Source organism: Ailuropoda melanoleuca, chromosome 15, assembly GCF_002007445.2.
Source record: "Ailuropoda melanoleuca isolate Jingjing chromosome 15, ASM200744v2, whole genome shotgun sequence".
Classification (NCBI taxonomy): domain Eukaryota; kingdom Metazoa; phylum Chordata; class Mammalia; order Carnivora; family Ursidae; genus Ailuropoda; species Ailuropoda melanoleuca.
The window spans coordinates 53,018,213-53,040,193 of NC_048232.1; positions in this window are offsets into that span (position 1 = coordinate 53,018,213).

Genomic DNA, 21,981 nt, shown 5'->3' on the forward strand with positions numbered 1-21,981 from the left:
TACTTTCCCCCAGTATCACTCTGCCCCTGTACAGTAGCCATGCTGCTGTACCTGGAACACACCAGACACCTCGGAGCTGAAGCACTTGTTTCCTTCCTGGGATGTTTGACAGTTTTTTTTTTCCTTTACTCAAAATTTTCCCAGTGAAAAATTCCCTGTATTCCATTGTATTTCAAATGACAATCATCTTCACACATCTCATCCATCTTCTGTGTTTTATTGTTCTCCATGGTACTTATCTATTTACTCCCAAGGAGAAATGAGGCTGGACTAGGAGTCCTAATTCTTCTCCTTTGTGTACCTTCAGGCTGCTCAGGAGGGCCCCATCGGTGTGGGGAAGCTTCAAGGGACTGCTTCATGGAGTCTCAATTGGAGATCTGAGGCAATAGCCACTGCCTAGGTCATTTACATAGCAACACCTCTTCATTCACTGAGCCAGAGTTTGAACAGAGAAAAATTGAGAAACACACATCTGATAGTGTCACTCTCCTCTCCTTCTCCCCCACCTTCTCCCTATAATTTTCCATGCCAAAGAAGATGGCTCCTTTATCTTCTCTATGTTAAACTCTGTGGTCAATCCTTCAAACTCTATGGTTTGACCCAAATCAGGCCTACCACCTGTTTTTGTGTGCCTACAGGCTAAGAATGTCTTTCCCTTTTTTACATGGTTGAAAAAAATCCAATAATAATATTTTATGTCATGTGAAAGTTATATAAAATTCAAATTTCAGTGTCCATAAATAAAGTTTTATTGGAACATAGCCATGCCCATTCATTATGTATCGTCTATGACTGTTTTGTGTCCCAGTGGCAGAATTAAGCAGTTGCCACAGAGACTGTATGGTTTCTAAACCCCAAAATGTCTACTCTCTGGCCTGTTACATAAAAATTTTGTTGACCTCTGATATAATAGAATGTTTTTCTGACTCGGGATAGGGAAGAATTTCTTAAGACATGAAAAGCACTAGTCACAAAAGAAAAGACTGATGAATTCAATCATGGTAGTATTAATCCTGAATGAATGGAGATTGGGACAGGACAGGCAAGAGAGAAAAGGAATAACTACATAAAGAGACAATATTTAAATTGAACTCTGAAAAATTTTAAGCACACATCACTGTTTGTGCGACTCTTAAAATCAAAGCCGAAAACACATGCAAAGAGTATAGATGACAATTTGTTTCTTAAAAAGACCATTTAAATGCATAGTTACAGATTTTCTTTTCACTTTGAAGAAAGAAAAGATCAGAGATTTTCTTTATTTTCTGACATAAAAATTGTAGTAATTGTCAAATTTTTCAGAACTTAAGAACAGATTTTATGTCTCTGCCATTCACACTACTGTAGACACTGGATTGCTCTTTGCCACTTGATACCTTCCAGAACTGACCTGGGGGTTCCCCAGTATGACCTCAGGGATGAACACCACATCTTAAGCCTAGAAAGAGGAAAATTGCCAGGAAATACTGTCCATTTGTTCAGGAATTTGGAAATACCTGGGGGTTCCTTAGATAAACAAACAATGTTCTATTTGTTGTGACATATGTCTTCTAAAAGGTTTATAGTTTTGTCTTCAACCTTTAAGATTTTAACCTGGATTTGATTTGATTTTGTATATAACTAGATGACCAATTGTCCTGGTGGCATTTATGGAATAGTTCCCCCTTTCACGGCCTTCCATAAAGTCTGCTCTGCCATAAATTGAGAATCCATTTTTACGTGGAACCTATCTAGTCCTTTGACTCTGGTGTATTTGTCTTTTCCTGTGCCTGTATTACTACAGCATTTTAAGAAATCTCTAGATTTTGTAGGCAGGTCTCTTTGACATTCTTCTTCTTTTTACTATTATTATTATTATAACTGTCTTTGCTCTATGCCACCCTTTGAGTTTCTATATAAATTCTAAAGTGATTTTTGTGAAATACTATCAAGAACCCACCTGGGATTTTGATCATCATAGCTTTGACTTTTTACTTTTTAAAAATGTTTTATTTATTTATTTGAAAGAGAGAGAGAGAGAACACAAGCAAGGTGGAGAGGCGGAGGGAGAGGGAGAAGACCCCCAGCTGAGCAGGGGATGCCCCAGGTCTCCAGGGCTCAATCCCGGGATCATGACCTGAGCCGGAGGCAGACGCTTAACTGACTGAGCCACTCAGGCGCTCCAGCTTTGACTTTTTAAGCATTTATTTAAACATTTATTATGAAAAATTATCCACCACCCAACCTTAACAAACAGCATTTTGATGTACTTGCTTCATCAATCCTCCAACTACTTCTGCTGAAGTATTTCAAAGCAAGTCCCAGAGCCTTGTCACTTCAATCCCCAAATATATCAATATGCATCTCCAAAAGGGGAAAACATTTTCACATTGCCCCTGTGCTATGATCACATCTTACATAATTAGATATAATTTTTATTATGATCTAATATTCAGTTCACATTCAAATTTCCCCAATTATCCAAAAATGTCTTTTTTGCAGTTGATTTGAATTAGGATCCAAGCAAACTACTCTCACTATATTTGGTTATTAGATCTCTTAGGTTATGTCCAGTGTAGAATGGTCTTCTCTCCTTTGGTTTTTCATGCTATTGACTTGTTAAAGAAACCAGATCAGGTGTCCTGAGGAATTCGGCATTTGGCACAGTTCTTCCTATGATGTCCTTTAACTTGTTTCCTCCATCTGTAGTATTTCTTATAGAATGGAATTTAGATGTGGACACTTAGAATTAGTTTTAAATTCTTTTGGCCAGAAATACCATAGATAATTCTGTGTATTTCCAACACATGTAGTATTTCCTATTACATCCCACCAGATGACGTGTTGTGCCAGGTCATCTCACTTTCGTTTTACTAAGATTGCCCTATAGGTGCAAGTGGTGATAGCCCGATTCCTTCATTTCATAGTTTTCCATCAACCATTAATCTAATGTTATTACCTCCATTGATGACCGTATCCTGAATCAATTCATTCATTAGGATTTGTAAACGCCAATTTTCTAGTTCCATCGTTTTATCTGCATTTATCAGCTGATACTTTTGATGAATAGAACGACCTGTCTTTATCCACCAAAGATATTTGGTTACTCTGAAAAAGAATTCATCCAAGAAAGGCAGGATAGAATGCATAATTACACCCCTTTTATTATGAATTTACGGAGTAATGATTCGGTGCTCTTACAAATTTCCACAGTATCTAATGAGTTCTGTTTTACTGTCTGTTTCTCCCACCCTTTTTTAAAGCATCATTATGAACTCATTATCAACTCATATGTTCATGTGTTTTACCAAATTGCCAGATTTGGTCTATAGGCCATAGTCTGCTGGTCCCTGTTCTAGATGGAGGCAACTCCATAAACCTGATTCCCAGGGGAGAAGAGCACAGAGCAAAGCCCCCAACTGATGTGCAAAGGATATCCAGCATGTGAAAAAACAATGAGACTCATTATTTCAAGCCATTAAGATTCTCTCTCAAGTTAAAGCATAATCTAGTCCAATCCGAGACACCAGTTTTGTTTTTTAATGGTAAGGCAGCAATGAATAACTAGAAGACAAGAGTTAATGGAAAGAGAAAGGCAAAGGGAAGCTGAGAAAGGACCAGGCGTTTGGATGGAAAGTTAAAGAGCTCATTAAAATTTTGACAGATTATTCATTCTTTTCATCTGAACTCCATATCTTTAAATCACAATCATCTGCCTATTTGCATGTTTAACTGCATATCTTCTACTCTTTCTGGGATGCTGGAATGTTGATGGTTTCAAATTTTTTTTTTTTTAAAAGAAAGTCATAGAAAGATTTTTAAGTAAATCTGAAAACTGCGTCAGAAAGTCAGGAAGGCCAAAATAAGGAGCTCTGTTAAGAGACATTCCATCAACAAAAATATCTCTTCTCTTCTCTGCCATGGCAACTCCAAAATAGTAAAGAATATGTAATATGCAGTATCCTTATTTGAACCAGGATGCTGAGAACTGTGCAGCCAGCAAGTGTCTATTTTGGTGGCAAGCAAGGGCCGGTTCTGAAGACACCGAGCGGATTCTGTAGCGTTGCTGGAGCTTTCCAGCTTGTTAGTGGCAGGGTTCCAAGGATGCTCAACGGACCCACTTGCCAATGGCTTAAATCTGGGTATTCACCTTGTGTGTCTTTGCAGTCGCTGAAGCCCTGATTCTAACACGGCTGGTGTGTGTAAAAAATCCTTTTTCTCTGGACGTGCCAGAGTGCGAAACAGAAGAGATGTTTGTGGTGATAAAGGTTGCACTTGTTAGAGCCTCTTGCCCTAGAATTGCTGGTGAGGAAACAGTCCTTATTTGATCATTTTTGGGTGAGGGAAATGAAAATAAGTTGTGTGCACAGGCTCTAATTCCCTCAGGGCAGCTGAGTGGGAGAGAGAGGCTCTTTGGAAAACTTACAGTTTATTCTTACAAAACAATGTAGCCTCTAAGAAGTTGAAAACATTTGGAGAAAGTACAGAAATGAAAAGCATTATTGTATGAAGTTCAAAATCTTAGGGGAAAAAAAAGGTGTTCTATAAAAGTTTCAGACTTTACTTTTTGCCTTGGAAATCCTCTGGCCTACAATAACATGATTTGTTTAAAATATGGCACTTAAATATTTAAATGTAGCAGGCCCTATGTGTTTAATTTCTTTGTTTAACTGATGCATAGTTTCCCAACTATGTAGTGACTGGTGTAAAGTGTTCTATATTTATGTGGTTCAGCTTTCTAGAATATTTGGATACTGGTCTTAAATATGTACAGTATCATTCCTTTGCAGCAGTGTTGACAATGATCAAATATATTAATGTTATACCTCCATAGTCTACTTTTCTGAAGCATGGTTAACGATGAGAAAAGTAAATTAAATTATCAAGTAGTTTATTAAAACTGCAGGGACCACAGAGAATTATAAAGTTAAATTTCCATTTCACTGTGTAGAATGTCAGATCCTGGTAAAATCTTCTATTTATATTTTAAACAATTATGACTTTAGTATATGGATTCTTTAGGCAATATCAATATGCATTCTGATGGAATTATGGTCATTTAATAGCATGAAACACAGAGCGAGGCATTAAGAATTTAAAAAATAATCCATTTTTTTATAGCTGCTTTTCTATCAGAAGCAGTGGGGAAAAAAGTCTTTAGAGGAAAAGGAAGTGAAATGTTACTCTCCAGTGAATGCTTTTATACAGAATGAATGTGTCTTCTAACAAAGGTTTGACTATACTGATGCCCTGTGGCACCAAGACATTGTTTTTAAGTGTCGAAAAGAGAATGTGGATGCCATGGTCTGGTCATGACCTCTCTGGATACATGGAACCTCTCCCTAGGACTGACCTTCACTGGAGTGAGGTCAGTGACAAGAATTTGGCCTTGAAGAAATCATGAATTGATGAGCAAGCTGCGAGTATGAAAGAGCACATTTTCTACCAATCAAACTTTATTAGCCCCCAAGAAGAGAGTGTATGTTTTCGAAAAAGCAGTCCACTCCTGGCAATTGGGTCCCAAGGCAAAAATGAGTGAAAGAATATTAAAACAGGCTAAGAGGCAAAAGAGAGCTAAGGAGAGTTTATATTATGAAGCACATACTCAATTCCATAATGTACAGTGTTCAAAGTAAGCATGATTTTAAATGACACAGATGTTTTAAGATATACAGCATTTTGTGGTTCTAAGAACTCTTAGGGGTTGTGCAGACTTTCTAGTTCAAATAGTGTGATGTAATGTTTCTGTGTATTCTATAGGAGACCATTTATCCAAAAGATTCTGTACGGCTTCCTAAAACACTTTATCAACCATAGGAAGATCTGTTTCTTAAGAGACTGCGATTTTTTTTTCTGTTCTGTTTTTGTTATTGCTTGTAGTCTAATTTTAGAGAGGCCCATGTTATGGGCTGAAATGTGTTCCTCCCAATATCCATATGTTGAAGCCCTAAACCCCAGTGTTTCAGAATGTGACTATATTTGGAGATGGGACCTTTAAAGAGGTGGTTAAGGTAAAACGAAGTCTTTAGAGTGGGCCCAAATCCAATCTGATTGGCACTCTTCCTTTCTCAGTTCCTGGCTGGGTCAACTTGTCTTCTTGTAGAACTAGCCCCCTGGTCCCTAGACTTGGTGTGCAGATTAGAAGCATGGATTTGGTGTGCATGTTTGACCTTAACGCCAGCCTTAGACAATCTGCTGGCTTCTGGCAGTCCAGTCTACCCTCGAGGCTTTGAGCAAGACCATCCCAATCCCCCTGGGCCTGCCATGGGCATGCTGCATGCTCTCACTTCACATTACGTGTAGTAGATTGAGATCACCTTTTCCAGAACGCTGCTTTAATTGACGTTCCTCCAGTCTGGTGTGCCACATAGCCATCCACAAAAGTCAATCTTAAAAAACAAAAATCTTCATCCTGTTGAAAATTTGATGTCTGTAATCACAGAAAACTTTTTTAACCCCTGCATATTTTCCTTCCTATGCATTTAAAATGCAAACAATGGCTATAACTTCATGATGCAGAAATATGAAAAATTTCTAATGTTCTGCTGTTGCATAAAAAGCTCACTTTTCTCTATTTTTTTCTTTAGAATCCATTCTTAGTCTTAAGACTGGTAAAGAATGGGTGGACAGGGGTGCCTGAGTGGCTTAGTTGGTTAAGCAGCTGCCTTCAGCTCAGGTCATGATCTCAGGGTCCTGGGATGGAGCCCCGCATCTGGCTCCCTGCTCCGCGCTGAGTCTGTTTCTCACTCTCCCTCTGCCTCTCCGCCCTGCTTGCGCATGCCATCTCCCCCTCTCTCAAATAAATAAGTAAAATCTTTAAAGAAAAAAAAAAGAATAGGTGGACATTTTTGGATACTAGATTATCAGGCAGACTCAAAGAATTAAGACTACAAGTATTGCTTGGTTTCTTTGGAATTGTGGTAAAGCAGTGGATGCCTGTTAAATCCAGGAGTTAGGTGAGAGGAATAGTGCCCCAAAGTAAATGCCTCACAAAGGCATGAACTGAAAAGCTGAGCTAGCAGGTCAGCAGCAAAAACTCACAAACACATGTGGGTAAGAAATAGAACTTCTATCGTTTTTCTCTGATTGAAATTAATACCCATTTTGAGCGCTGGTTACACGGAGTGGAGCGGCTGAAACATCATCTAAGTCAGTTCAGGGTTTCGCCATCCCTTCCCCAAGCTTGTGGCCAATTTCTGTCATGGTTTATGGAGTATCAGTACCGCAGTGCAGAGGCTTTACGACTTGCCTTGGTTGTTTTGACCAATTCACCCAGGAATGTGCGGAGACGGACATTATCTGATCCTGTTCATCAGTCCTTGCAGGTTGTAGCTCAACCTCTCGCTCAACCTTAAGAGACTCTTTTTTTTTTTTTTAAGATTTTATTTATTTATTTGACAGAGATAGAGACAGCCAGTGAGAGAGGGAACACAAGCAGGGGGAGTGGGAGAGGAAGAAGCAGGCTCCCAGCAGAGGAGCCTGATGCAGGGCTCAATCCCATAATGCCAGGATCACGCCCTGAGCTGAAGGCAGACGCTTAACGACTGAGCCACCCAAGCGCCCCATCAACCATAAGAGACTCTTAACTACAGAGAACAAACTGAGGGTGGGAGGATGGGGTGAGGGGAGGGAGGCAGGTGGGGGGATGGGCTAAATGGGTGATGGATATGAAGGACGGCGCTTGTTGTGATGAGCACTGGGTGTCACATGCAAATGATGAATCACTAAATTCTACTCCTGAAACCAATATTACACTATGTTAACTGACTAGAATTTAAATAAAAATTTGAAACAAACAAACAAAAAACAGTCTCTCGCTCATCATGGTCTAGTGGGAAGGAGATACTTTTGGTGGCTAGTTGTCCCCTCTGTGGCCATGGGATCTCTACGAATTCTCTTAGACTCTCTCTGCCTCTACATTCCCTGTAGCTAATATTACTCCACTGGTCCTGCGTCTTACTGAGCCCTGGATCTCTGAGTCTCCGTGTAACCTCTGAGAAAGGGAACTCCAAGAGTCTCTCATTCTCTATCTCACTCACTCCTCTGCCCCAAATCCTGGATTTGGTCTGTGGGTAATGTCAGGGCACGAGACTCCTGGAGAGACCCAGAATCCACATTCTTGTCTTCTGTTCTCCGAGTCATTATCCTTCTCAGATCTGATTTCCAAAGTGAGCCGTAGACACTGCCTCTAGTATGATCTCACAAGGTTACTATTTATAGCACATATTTATGCCCTAAGCTCTTTATTTAGCTACTTTTGAAGTTATAAAGCCCAGGTCCTAGAAACTAAAAAGATTCAAAATTTGACGCTTTTGTTGTTTATTATTCTAAACTGTCTAACCTGCTGTCTAAATGGGAGAGCGGGTCATATGTGAAGAGAAAGTACGGAAAAGAGAAATCAAGCCAACCAAAACACACAAAATGAGTGATTTATAACAAAACTAGAAGAGTCCATGGAACTGAAACTTAACTACTAACTCAAGTCCTATAGCTAAAAGTTGATTGCCAAAGCACAGAAGATAGTCCAAAACCTTGATAGGTTACCTACCTACCTACCTACCAACTATGTCTTCCCCCCACACCACTCCCCCCCCATCCCCACGAACATAGAAAGGTTTAAATAAGCATGAATTAAAAATGAAGTATAGTTACCAGTGGCAATGAGAAAGGGCCAGAAGCAGGGCTAGAATAATTTTAAAGATTGTTTAAAGGCAAGAACTTCTTGCCTCTGGTTTGTATTCAGGTCCTGTGGTCATGAATGAGGGGTAAGTTCTGAGTAGTAAAGGCAGAGAATGGCAACATCAGTCTACAAATGTCAAGTGGAGCCCACTTAGAATCCAGATATGACCTATAGCAACGCCAAGAATGAGTTCGTTCTTTTAAACTCAAAACTTTATAATGCCATACAATGGAATGGGAATGTCTGGAATCACACTGAAGAATAGATTTACAGTTTACACAGACTAAGAGTGGTGTGGCTCAGTGGTTATGAATATGGACCCCCAAGGTCCTCTATAACTTGAGCTAGAAATTTACTAACTTTTTCATCTTGAGGAAATCGCACAGAACTCATTCATTGCCTGATTCTTATTGCTGTGTTGCAACATTGTTTCTTTGGTCCAGAAGCACTGAAGAAGTCCTGCTTTTGTCATTTCATTTCCAAGTTTTGTGAGCACTCCAATGGGAGGTTGAGCTTCTTTAAGTCTATGTATGGCGTTTAAAATCAAAATATAGTTGACTCTTGGGGCACCTGGGTGGCTCAGTCGTTAAGTGTCTGCCTTCGGCTCAGGGCGTGGTCCTAGCGTTCTGGGATCGAGCCCCACGTCAGGCTCCTCTGCTGGGAGCCTGCTTCTTCCTCTCCCACTCCCCCTGCTTGTGTTCCCTCTCTCGCTGGCTGTCTCTCTCTCTCTGTCGAAGGAATAAATACAATCTTTAGAAAAAACAAAACAGAACAAAACAAAAAAAACCCAAAATATAGTTGACCCTGAACAATGCAAGGGTTTGGGGCACTGTTCTCCCTTGCAGTCAAAAGTCTACATATAACTTTAGACTCCCCCCAAATTTAACTACTAATAGCGTATTGTTGCCCAGAAGCCTTACTGATAACAGAAAGTCAATTAGCATGTATTTTGTATATGTATTATATACCGTATTCTTACAATAAAGTAAGCCAGAGAAAAGAAAATGTATTGAGAAAACCAAAAGAAAGAGAAAATACACCTACATTGCTGTATTTATTGAAAAAAATCCACTGATAAGTGGACCTGTACAGATCTAACCTCTGTTGTCCAAGGGCCACTTGTATATGGAAATATATGGACTTGGTGTAGTAGAGAGTTTATTTGGGAGCCAGATAAACTGGAGTTACAACACTGACACTAGCATGTTATCCATGTGTCCTTGGGGAGCATTATTTTATATAGTTCTGACTCCTATTTCCTCATTTATAAAAGAGACCAGTAACTCTCACCTTGAATGGTTGCTGTAGGAAGAGTTGATGACTAATTCCCTATATTGCCAATATCCTATGAGTGTCTCAAAAATGTTGATTGAGTTCAAACTTTTATATGAAATATAATGGTAATAACAATAATGAATCATTTATATTTGTGTAACACAGATTCTACTAGCAGTACTTACACACCTAGAAAAAAATAACATTGTAGGCAAAAAAAAAAAAGTAGTGATAGTCTTTATTCGACAGATTTAAGTTTCAAGTTTTGTTTTATCCATCTAGTTTTTGGTTCTAACATGAAGTACACATCCCGATTAAATAAGGTGTCTATAATCTGCTGATTTCAGGGTGTATAAATAATTGAAATTCTATATGCTTACATATATTTTCAACCTTCCTCTTTCTCAGTGCCTTCCCTCAGGTATACTGAAGTGTCCTCTATCTTTAAAAACCCTCTCTTAACCCTGAGACCGTCCATTATTCTATCATACCGAATAGTTTTTTTCCTTGTGTCTAATCGTTGAATTTGTGTTTTAGAGTTATTTTTTTAGATTACCTCTCAGATGTCAGGTAGTCCAGGAACAGAAAGTAACAAGTATTTCAAACAGGACAAAGAAAAAAAAAAAAGAGACTGTAAAGTGCCTGCTGTTATGCCTCAAATTTTGCATTAAGAAATGGAAGCTTAGAAAGTATTGCACAATTGATCCTATCATTTCTGTTCTGATGCTGTGAAAGTCTATCAACATTTATTGATTATCTGCCATGCAATTTCTGGGACTAATTCAGAGATTAAAAGAAAATATCCAGATAGCATTATCCTTTGGGTCAGGGAAAACCAAGGAAGATAAGAAAGTAAAAAAGAAGAAGAAAAAGAAGAAAAGAGAGTAAGGGAGATCACAATTTTTGGTAATACGACACAGAGGTCCAGTTAAGCTCTCTTAAAGCAAGGTGAGTTTATTCCAAGAACTCTGGGATATCTTAAAGGATCCGGGCCAGAAAATATATCTGTTGCTTTGTGAAGAAATGGGAAGTTGTCAGTAATTAAGAAAGATTTGCTGTCTTATATTCATGGTCTTGTTTTTGCTTTCTTTTGTCACGTGGCCTCATGTTTCTGCCTGTTTCTAAATGTCTGTTATTTCACTTTCTCCTCTCAGAAATCTCGTTCCTTCTGCTTCCTCATCAGGACAAGTACATCTAAATGGCCACCCTGGGTCCTGACATGACAGTACCTTTTTAATTTTAGCTGACTCTTAGTTTCTGGGATTCTTAGTTCAAATTCTCAAGTGAGGGGGTCTGGTGGCACCCAGCACAGGGGTCAGATGTCCACCAGTGATCCAATCAGCTGCTGGCCAAGGAGGAGTGAGGTCGTGTGGTAAAAACTGCTGGGACTGTACAGAGATGCAGGGCTCAGAGCAGAGGGCGTGAGCTGGACAAGCGTCCTAAAATGTGTTGATGAGGAGCAGTAAGCTGAGTGCCCAGGACGGTTTTAATTCACAGTATGGTTGCTGAGGAACGGTTTGGAAAAGCAGCTTATGGTAGAGGTTCCAAATTTTGTGTGTGTGTGTGTGTGTGAAAGAGAGAGGGGAGGGAGGTAGAGAGAGAATACAGAATTCTCAATATAGAAAAAGCCAGATCTANGTGTGTGTGTGTGTGTGTGTGTGTGTGTGTGTGTGTGTGTGTGAAAGAGAGAGGGGAGGGAGGTAGAGAGAGAATACAGAATTCTCAATATAGAAAAAGCCAGATCTAAACAGGAAGGAAAATAATCTTCCAGATACCAAAAATGGGTCTGAGAACAGTAGGTCGTCCTAGGGCTGGAGGATGGAAATTGTTTAGACTATCCAGAAAACTGAACCTGGAGGACAGGACCTAGAGCAAAAACCATTGGATGTCGGGGGTGCGTGTGTAACAAGGGCTGTTAAGAGTTCTGTGCCGCTTGAACTTACACATGTCCCTCTAGAGGAAATCCACTCTAGCCGTAAGGGGCCCAGATCATTCAAGCCCGCCAGACTTTTATGTGAAATATAAATGAAACAAATAACGCAAACAAAAGAAAGTGAATAGAACTAGAGAAATGGCAGAGCTGGGGGGAGGGAGAGGGAGAAGGAAAAGAAGAGGGAGAGGAGGGGGAAGGGATGGGAGGGAGAGAGACTGTTTGCTACTTTAAACTTAGATGGAGCTAAGTACTGGGAAACTACTTTAGGAACATTAATCTTTTAAAAACGTACACCCAGAAATTCCCATCCAATAGGATCAGTTAGCTGTGTCCTTGGCCTGCGTGTGCATGTTGTCCTGAAATGGAAGGGGGATAGAGTGGTGCTCTCAGAGATAAGCCAGAAGGGAAAGGTTTGGGTCCAGAGATGTTGTTTTTTTGCTGGCAAATTGCTTTTTTCTTTCTTTTTTAAAAACTCTTGGTTGGGTGGTAACAAAGACCACACTCAAGCTCTAACAATACATGAGTTGGGTGTCAAAATCTAAACGCTCGTTGCCAAGCAGAATTTAAAAACATAGTCATAAAATGTTAGTACTGATGATTCCTGGGGAGTAAGATTGAACTTGAGGAGGAGTAAAAAGAGGGATGGAACTTTTCATTTCATACTACTTTATACTGTCTGATTTTTAAAAATAATTAAAAAGTATATTAACTTTATAAGAAAACAAAAAATGTCATCTATGTTAAAAACTCACCAAAATGCATAGTGACAGTAATAGTGACAACCGATCTTTGCAGCTTGGTTGAAGTATTAGGTGTTTGTATAGGTGGGTTTGTTTTTAAATGTCTGAAGTTTATCCTGCGTCAACAGCAACATTTCAACTATTGAAATGCTGCTCCTTTGCCTTCTTAAAAAGAGAATATTTGATGATTCAGTAATTTAATGATTAGAGTATGTAGAAATTTATAGGAAAGCTTACAAAGTTCAGTATGTTGAATTTTATGAGAATTTCTAGTCTAAAATAGAAATACAGCTTAATGCATAATTGGAACATAAGATGTTCTTTTAAGAGTACAGTATGTGGTTCCAGGATTCTGGAATAAGGATATGGAAAACAATGAAAAAAAATTTGTTAAGTAATAATGACTTCACCAAAGCTGATTGTTCTTAAGTATTTTAATATTAAATTGAGAAAGAGTTGATACTGTCTTATTATTATTATTATTATTATAATCATGGCACTGTTATTTAAAATGACTGGAAACCAAATCAAACCCAATATGTAGCCTAGCAACTACAAGAAACAAACACTTTGTTTCTTAAGCTAACTGACATTAAAACATTACCAAAGATTCCTAAAAATACCTGCCTCGGAGTTCATTTCTCAGTTAATCTTTGTGGATCACAAACATGCTTTTTCCTGTTGGAACATGTGGCATTAAAATTCCTAAGAGGCACTTTAGTAATTCTCCCAGTAATTCATCAACTTTTTTTCTATTTCAATCTTCAAATAATTTTAAGTTACTTTCATACTAATACTATAACATGATAAATTAAATGTCTATAAACATAAATAACTTAGCAAAACCTTGGGCTTAGAACGTACTTAGAAGGGAGATGGTGTGTAGCTGAAGATTTTCTGGTGCTGCCGTTGGGTGCTGAAGCAAAAAGTGGTTCACAGGTGTCTTTTACAAGTGAAGCCCCACTATCTGGGTCCTCATCCTGCAGATACATGATTTGTGCAAGAGGAGGAGGGAGTCTTTATAGCTCCATCACTCAGAGTAGGATTAGAAGAAGTATGTCTAGCAGATGGAGGCCTTGCCTAAATAGGAAATCTAGAAATCACCTAAACAAATGTGACTCCCGGGAGGGGAGTTGGTTTATACTCCCGCTATGAGAAATATCAGCCAGTCGCTGGTTTTTGAAAATACGTTTAAAATATTGAATAACAAGAACAAATGATCCTTTGTCCCTTTTGCTTAGGGATAAATGCAGACAAGTCAGGCAGAGAAGTTGTAATGTAGATAGAAGAATAAGTGCTGTTTATTTAAAGTCAGAGAAATAAAAATAATGATGCTAGCGAATATTTATTAAGCATTTCTTATGTGTTAAGAACTAGGCAAACGCTCTACATTTAATCCTCAAAGCTACACTTGAACTAGGTAGCTAGAGTTACTCGTGTTAAATGTGAAGAATTAATGGATAGAAAGCATCTTGCCCAAGGTTGCACATGGAAAGTGGCAGAACCAGTTTCAAGCCTGGGTCAGTCTTGGTTCCAAAGGTCTGGTTCTTGACTGTGAGAGTGCGCTTAAATCCTCATTTATTGTTTGGTAATAGCTAATTGGTCTATATTGTTAGGTTTGTGCTCTGTTTTGAAATTTTATGAAGATTGCCAGATAATCAAAAGATTAGCAAATTACTGGAAACTAGAACATGTACATTTTGCTGAATTTAACTGAGTGAAAACTTTCATCAATAAATCTTTACTAAAACAGTGTCATCTTATACACATAGGTACATGCCAACTCATCTTATTTTTCTACTGTGTTTTATGTAATTTTATATAATTTCATTCCCCTAGAGCTTAGCTCCCAGCCTTAAATATAAGTGCTCAATGAGAATCCCATTTATATTGTAGATCTCAAATGCGATGACTTTCGGTAGCTAAGTCTGTGTGTTGGCTTTGTCAGGGTCTAGCTGCGGTCACCACACAGAAGCGCTATGAATCACAGTAGTCTAAATCTGTCTGTAGGACTTTGTAGCTGTTGAGTGCTGTACATATGTTAGCTCATCTAATCCTCCCAATCACCCTGTGAGATAGGGACTAGTGTCCTTATTTTATGGATAAGGAAACTGAGGCAGCAAGAGATTAAGGAGTTTGTCAAGGTCATGAAGCTTGAAAGTAGTGGAGCCAGGGTTTGAACTCAGGCTATCGGGCTCCAGAGACACGGCTTTGGAAGGGCCAAGAGGAGAATTGCATAGTACCGGCTTGCCTGGGGAACATCAAGTTGTCTTTGTCTTCTTTTTCTCTTTTCCAGTTTCATATTCTGCTCCACACCTCACCCCTACTCCTTTCCCTCACTCCCAAGAATTACACTTAGGGCGACTGAATTGTTTCTCACATAGACAGGGCCACTTTTTCGAGGAAAAGGCAGCACTAACTGGATGGACTACCACGGCAAAAAGTTTGAAGACACGCTGCCCTAGAAACTGGGGTTTGAATCATCATAAACATGTTGTGCCTGCATTTTGCTAATTTCTTTGTTGTTTGGAGTTGTATGAAATTAGCAGAGTAAAATAGATGTACCAACTTTGATTTTGTCAGTCCCTATAGCAGAATATGAAGCTGTCCCATAGTTTGCGATTAAAAAAAAAAGCTACAGGGACGCCTGGGTAGCTGGGTCAGTTAAGCATCTGCCTTCCGCTCAGGTCATGATCCCAGGGTCCTGGGATTGAGCCCTGCATCGGGCTCCTTGCTCAGCGGGGAGCCTGCTTCTCCCCCTGCCTGCTGCTCCCCCTGCTTGTGCTGTCTCTCTCTCTGTCAAATGAATAAATAAAAAATATTTTTTTTAAAAAAAGCTACAGTATATAATCTTATGCCTACATATTTCTCACATACACATAAGTAAATCTGCAGGACCATCTTTGCTAGGCTAAAGAGTATGCATACTTGCAGCTTCGATAGACACTGTTATACTTGAAAGAGGTTTTACCAATACTCACTCAACCAGCATGAGAGTGCGTGTTCCCAATACGCTTGCCAGTAGAGTATGCATTAAATCATTTGGGTCTTGGCCTATCTGATAGGTAAAAAAATGATATTTCAATGTGAAGTTTATTTGCATTTCTCTCATTTTTAATTTCCTTTTCTATGAACTGTCTATTCGTATTCTTTCCTACCTTTTTTTCTTTTGGGTAGGTGGTTTTGCTATTTGATTTGTGTGAGCCTTTAATATAGCCCTTTGTGATACTTGTTGAAATATATTTTCCAAGTCTATCATTTGTCTTTTCATTTTGTTTATAATAGTTTTTGCTATGCAGAAATTTGTATTTTCTTAGAGTTGTATTTATTTGTTCAATTACACTTTTAGGTTTTGAGTCATACTTAGAAAGTCTCCCACACTCTAAGCTTGTATTTTTTAAAAACGCGCCATAATTTCTTCTAATTCATCTGAAATTTATTTTGTGTACTGGTACTACTGATAGAATAAACTTGTTTTCCAGATGACTACCCAGTTTTCCAACATCAGTTATTAATCCATATTTCCCCACCATTTGTAATGCTACTTTCATTACATATAACTGGTAAATATTTGACCGTAATGCAGTCTAGTCATGCAGGTACAGATGGTTTTAATTATTACAGCTTTATAATACATTTTAAATATCTAATCAGGCTATTTCCTCCTCTCTATGTCTTTTTTTTCCCAGAATTATCTTGTTCTTTCATGTTTATTTTATATATTAACTTTAGAATTAGCTTGTCCAGTTGTAAAAATCCTACAGCTATTTTAATGAGATTATGTTAATTCTTAAATTATAGTAGAGTAAATTGGTATTCTTACTACACTGTGTGCTCCTATCCGAGAACGTGATATGCCTTTCCAACTGTCCAAGTCCTCTTTAGACCTCTTCCTCAGTGTTTAAAAATTTCCCTTCATGTGGATCTTGCAAATTTTATTTATATTTGTTTTTTTTGAAATTTTTCTTTCACTGTTGCTATTACAAATGCGATTTTCTTTTGTTGTATTTCCTAACATGTTTTTGTTTGGATATGTGAAAGTTTTGTTATAAAGAATGGCTAACAGGGTCACCTGGGTGGCTCAGTTGGTTAAACGTCCGACTCTTGATTTTGGCTCAGGTCGTGATTTAAGGGTCATGAGATTGAGCCTGCATGGGGTCTTTGTGCTCAGTGTGGAGTCGGCTTGAGATTCTCTCTCTCTCCCTCTTCCTCTGCCCTTCCCCATCCTCCCTACCCCGCTCTCTCTCTTTCAAAATAAATAAATAAATAAATCTTAAAAAAAAAGATTGGCTTATAAACATGCATACACCCCAAATTCAAAACCATGTAAAACAAATTATCTCTTTCCAAAAAAACATGAAATTATTTTTAAAGCTATTAGAATATGGGGCGTCTGGGTGCCTCACATCAGTTGAGTGTCTGACTTGGTTTGGGCTCAGGTCATGATCTCATGGGTCCTGGGATTGAGCCCTGCGTTGGGCTCCATGCTCAGCCTGGATACTGCTTGAAAGATTCTTTCCCTCTACCCCTCCTCCTTCCTTCTCTCTTTCTCAGATAAATAACTCTTTAAAAAATAAAATTATTATGATATATATGTTTTTACACAATATACAGATAACATGTTAGTCTATGGGCTTGAATATTCAGATAAACATATATAAGGATTCAATATCAAATCATCACATATTATTTGTACATTTCTTTAAGCTACCACTTACTTCCATTACAGTTAGGCTGTGAATCGTCTCCAATTTATTAGGAAGAATACTTTTTCAGCCAGCTGGCAAAGGCAAGAGAATGCCAATTTAAATTTACTTCCCTTTTTTCCCCCATTTCCTCTCCCTCCTAAAGGTATGTCAGTGACATCAGTGGATACATTTTAACTTCTTTCAGAAAAGAAAAGAAAGGAAAAAAAAAGAACCCCAACAACCAAAACATGCATTGTTCAAACTCCTTGGGTTCCTTTAGTCTCAGAGAAAAATTTAGGGAATTCTTTCTTTCAGTGGTATAATCTTGTTGGATTCAGATTATGTTTACTTGGTTTATTCTATAATTAAGAAAGGAGAAACGTTTTCTCTTTTGGTAACCAATGTGTTTTAGCCCACATAATTCTGTAGCTATTGTAGTGAAATAGAGTTTTGTGTTCAACCACATGGCCCCCTTCTTATCCACAGTTATCCCGCTTACTGACACTGTTTTGCCATTCTCTTCAGTGCCCGCTGGGCTCACATTAAAATCAGTGATTAAAATCAGCCTCAGTTAAAAAATTTTTTTTTTCTTTTTCCTTTCTTGGTGACTGTACCAAGATGGCTACCAGAAGGAGAGGTGTTGACACATAAGTGATGTGCTAAGGCCGTTAGCTGGCAGTTGCCTATTGCTCACATCTTCTTTTTTTTCCTCCTTTTTTGTTTTTCTTTTTTCTTGACTGAAGCTGGCTTTGTTTAATTTCTGCCCCGAATGAGGTTTTCAGAATATGTGAGGAAAATATCTTTGGTAAGAGAAAACAAACGAATTTTTTTTTAAAAAAAGAGTTTTCCCCTCACCATCCAAAATCTTTGTGATGATTTTGTTTCTGAAGATAATTTTAGAAAATCATCTCTGTACCACGAGAACACAAATTTGTCCTTGTTCTTGACAGCCCAAAGTGTTCAAGATAAGAACTTCTCTAAACAAGTAGCTCAACACGAAATGATTATGAATGTTTGGGAATTCCATGCTGGATACGTGGAGAGGAAAGTGTCACTATGTGAGGAGGTGAATGTTTTTGCTTGGAGTGAATGTACACATACTCTTTCAAAGGAAACATTATCTGTGCAATAGTTGGGGGTGCAAGGAGGATGTGATTTTTTTTGGCCACATAGTGCCATAAGGCAGGCTTGCAAGCCAGACAGACTTGGATGGGAGCTCTAGCTGCATAACATACAAGGATCCTGAATTTGGGTACATCTCTTAGTTTCTCTAGACCTTAGCTTCTTTAATCATCTTAACTGTGTGTGCGTGTGTGTGTCTATGTCAGTGTGCGTGTGCATGTGTATAAATGCTAACTTTGTCAAATCAGCTAAGATACATAAAAACACCAAACCAAGTGCTTAAAAAGTAGTAGATACTATTTTAAGTTTTAAAACTGGGCATGTTAAGAGTGTGTTAAGAGTGTATTATAAACATTAAAAAACCTGGAACAGAGATCTACAGAGTCAAATCAGTGGGCATTGAATTTGGGTACATTGAGCTGTTAGTGACAGTGAGCTGTTAGTGCTATGAAGACAAAATAATGTGGGGACCATCTCTTTGGGAGCAAAACTTTGTGCCAGCTGTCCATCAGAGAGGAAGAATTTCAAACAATCAGTCTTTCTAAAACTACTGCTGCCATAAACCAAAGAAAGGTTTTCGTATTTATAGTGTGACAACAAAGGTTGGCTGGACATTGTTTCAACAGGAATTTACTAAATGTATGGAAATACCCAGGATGGGCTCGGTCTCCTTCTCCAAGGAGATTGTTGTCTCATTAGAGAAATCAAGACATCCATGAATAAAGCAATGAAACCCAGCCTTGTACTGAATTGAATTACATACTGAATTCCAAAATGTGTTTCAAAGGGAAAGGGTGCCAAAGCCAAACAGAAAGAGTGCCTGTCCAGATGTTGGAAAGATCTATTGCCCCTGGTTGCCTGAGATCACTGTCAGCCTTGTCTGCCTACCTCTTTCAGAGAGTAGCTCTTCAGCTACTATCACATGGTTTGGGAGGGATGATCGATTATTTTTTAAATACTCCCAACCCAGAACCCATCCAGAGATGGGTAAGTTACCTGGGTTATTCCAGCCTATCACCCTCTTGCTCACAGAGAGCGGTCATAATTAGGGAATGACTCTAGCCAGGCTAGATGGAGTACTTTCCTGAGTATCTTTTGAACTGGAATTGGGTTTTGTTTTTTTTTTTTCTCTTTTTGGTGGTGAAGCTAGTAAGATGTGAGCCTGGAGGTGCTAATACCCACAGTTTCAGCTTCATGGAGAAGATCTGATTGTGAGAATGATGGCAATGGTCAGAGAGAGGTAGAGATACCAAAGGGAGAAACACAGAGGGAGAGTGAGGCCCTGGTTCCCTTTGTTGTTGACCCTGAGTTTTGGACTGGGTTCTTGTCACCCTTAGTCAAAAAGCCCTAAGTTAGGTGATGCCATCCTGTGAGACACTGCTTACCTAATTTGCCTATTGTGGTCAGTAGGGTAATGACCGCAGGTCCCATTTAAGTGTATGTCAGATTCCTTTCCATAACAGTTTTCAAAGGAATCCCTTTAAATCAGAACAAGTTGTGTGTGTGTATACACACACACACACACACACACACACACACACACACATTATATATATATGAGAAAGAAGAAAATTCTGCCATTGACCACAACATGGGGTGGGGGAATCGGGGAGATGTTTAAAGGGGCAAACTTGCAACTAGTAGATAAATGAGTTCTGGAGATCTAACGCACAGCCTAGTGATCGTCATTAACAGTACTATACTGTAAACTTCAAAGTTGCTAAGAGACTAATCCCTAACTGTTCTCAACACAGAAAGGAATTATAGTTATGTGACATGATAAAGGCACTAGCTAATGCTACTATAGTAATCATATTGCATACATAAATGAATCAATCAAATAAAGGATTAGTTTGAAAGAACCTAAATAAGTACAAATTGAATTGTTATAATTGAGTACATGGCCTCCATCTTTTTGTATTAAGCAGAAAAAAAATTAACAAATTAACAAATAAGCAACACAAAAAAATCAAGTATTGGGAAATAGTCGGGGTCACAGTATCAGATACCAGATTTCCAAAATCCCAATTTTCCTAATATCTTAATTAGGATAAATATTACTCTCTTTTAATACTCCATGAAGATTCTGAAAATCCAGCTTGCAACTCAAACACTGACATAATTGCTTTTCTTTGAGACAAGTATTTTTTCAATATGTCAGAAGCGTTCTGTGTACTTTCCATTTCATCTCACAGAATCCTTAAGAGGTTTGTACTCAAGAAGCAAGATTTTGAAAAATTAGTAATTTTGACTGCTTCATCAAAGGTGCTCCTGTAATGATGGTGAAGAATGCAGTAGTATTCTAGTCTAGCTTGCTGCCCCTGCCTTCTTCACACTGCTTTGCCAGCACTTTTACCATCACTGTTTCTTCCCCCTCAGCATTAGTGCAAATGTCAACACAGGGAAAACAGAAGGTAGCATCTTAGTATGACTATGAACATAATTTTGACCTCGTGGACCCCTGGGAATGGTTTCAGATACTCTCGGATGACGTTGGACCATTCCTTGAAACTGCTGGGGTACCAAACCTGTACCCACCAGCCTGTTAGGAAGCTGTTCTAAGAGGAAATGGAAAAGAACATGAACACAATATGTAAAAGCATGAAGGAAAGGCAATTTGAGAAATGAAACACACTGATTCTGAGTTGTCTGAGAAAAGTTCAGGTCCAGATATCTGGGAGCCGTTAGAAAATGAAACTGAATATGGAAGGTTGTGATTCCATGATCTATACGAAGGAGGCAGCCACACGTAGTTTGAGGTCATGGAATGAGCACTGAACGTAATAAAAAAAATAAAGGTGCATAATTAAAAAAAGAATATGCCATTGGTTTTTGTATGTAGTCCCTTTTAGACATAAATCTGCTGACTCTTTTTAAATTGAAATGGCTGGATTTAGAGGCTATTGAATTTTCTGTGTGGATAACCATATTTTCCACAAATACGTGACAGTTAGGTCTCTTCCTTTCCAATTATTATGCCAAATAATTTTATTGACTTGCATTTACTAGAACCTACACTAGAGTGTTCAGTAGAAGTAGTGATAGCTGGCATTCTTGTCTTTTTTCCTGACATTTAAAAGAATATTTCTCAAATTTCGTCATTAAGCTACTTGATGAATAACTATGTATGTGAGTCAGCATTCCAAATGGTTAAGAGCTGGGACTCTGGACCGACTTGCCTGGGTTTAAAATCCAGCTCTGTCACTTACTGTTGTGTTCTGTTGGATACATCAACCCTGGCTCAATTTTCTCGTGTAATATAGGGGATGATGGCAACTAATCATAGGGTTGTTGTAAATGTTCAATGAATTAATACTTGTAAAGGGCTTAAAAATATCTGATACATAGCAAGGACGATCTAAGTTTTCCTTATATAATATACTGAATTGATCATTTGAAATTTCTCATTTAGTATATTACTTCAATTTATATTATTATATTGAATAGCTTTTAAGTTCCCAAGATGTCATACTTCATAATGAGTTTTTAAAAATACATGGTTCACTTCTAGTCAATATTGTACTGAAGGTTCTAGCTGAGGCAATTAGGCAAAAAAAAAAAAAA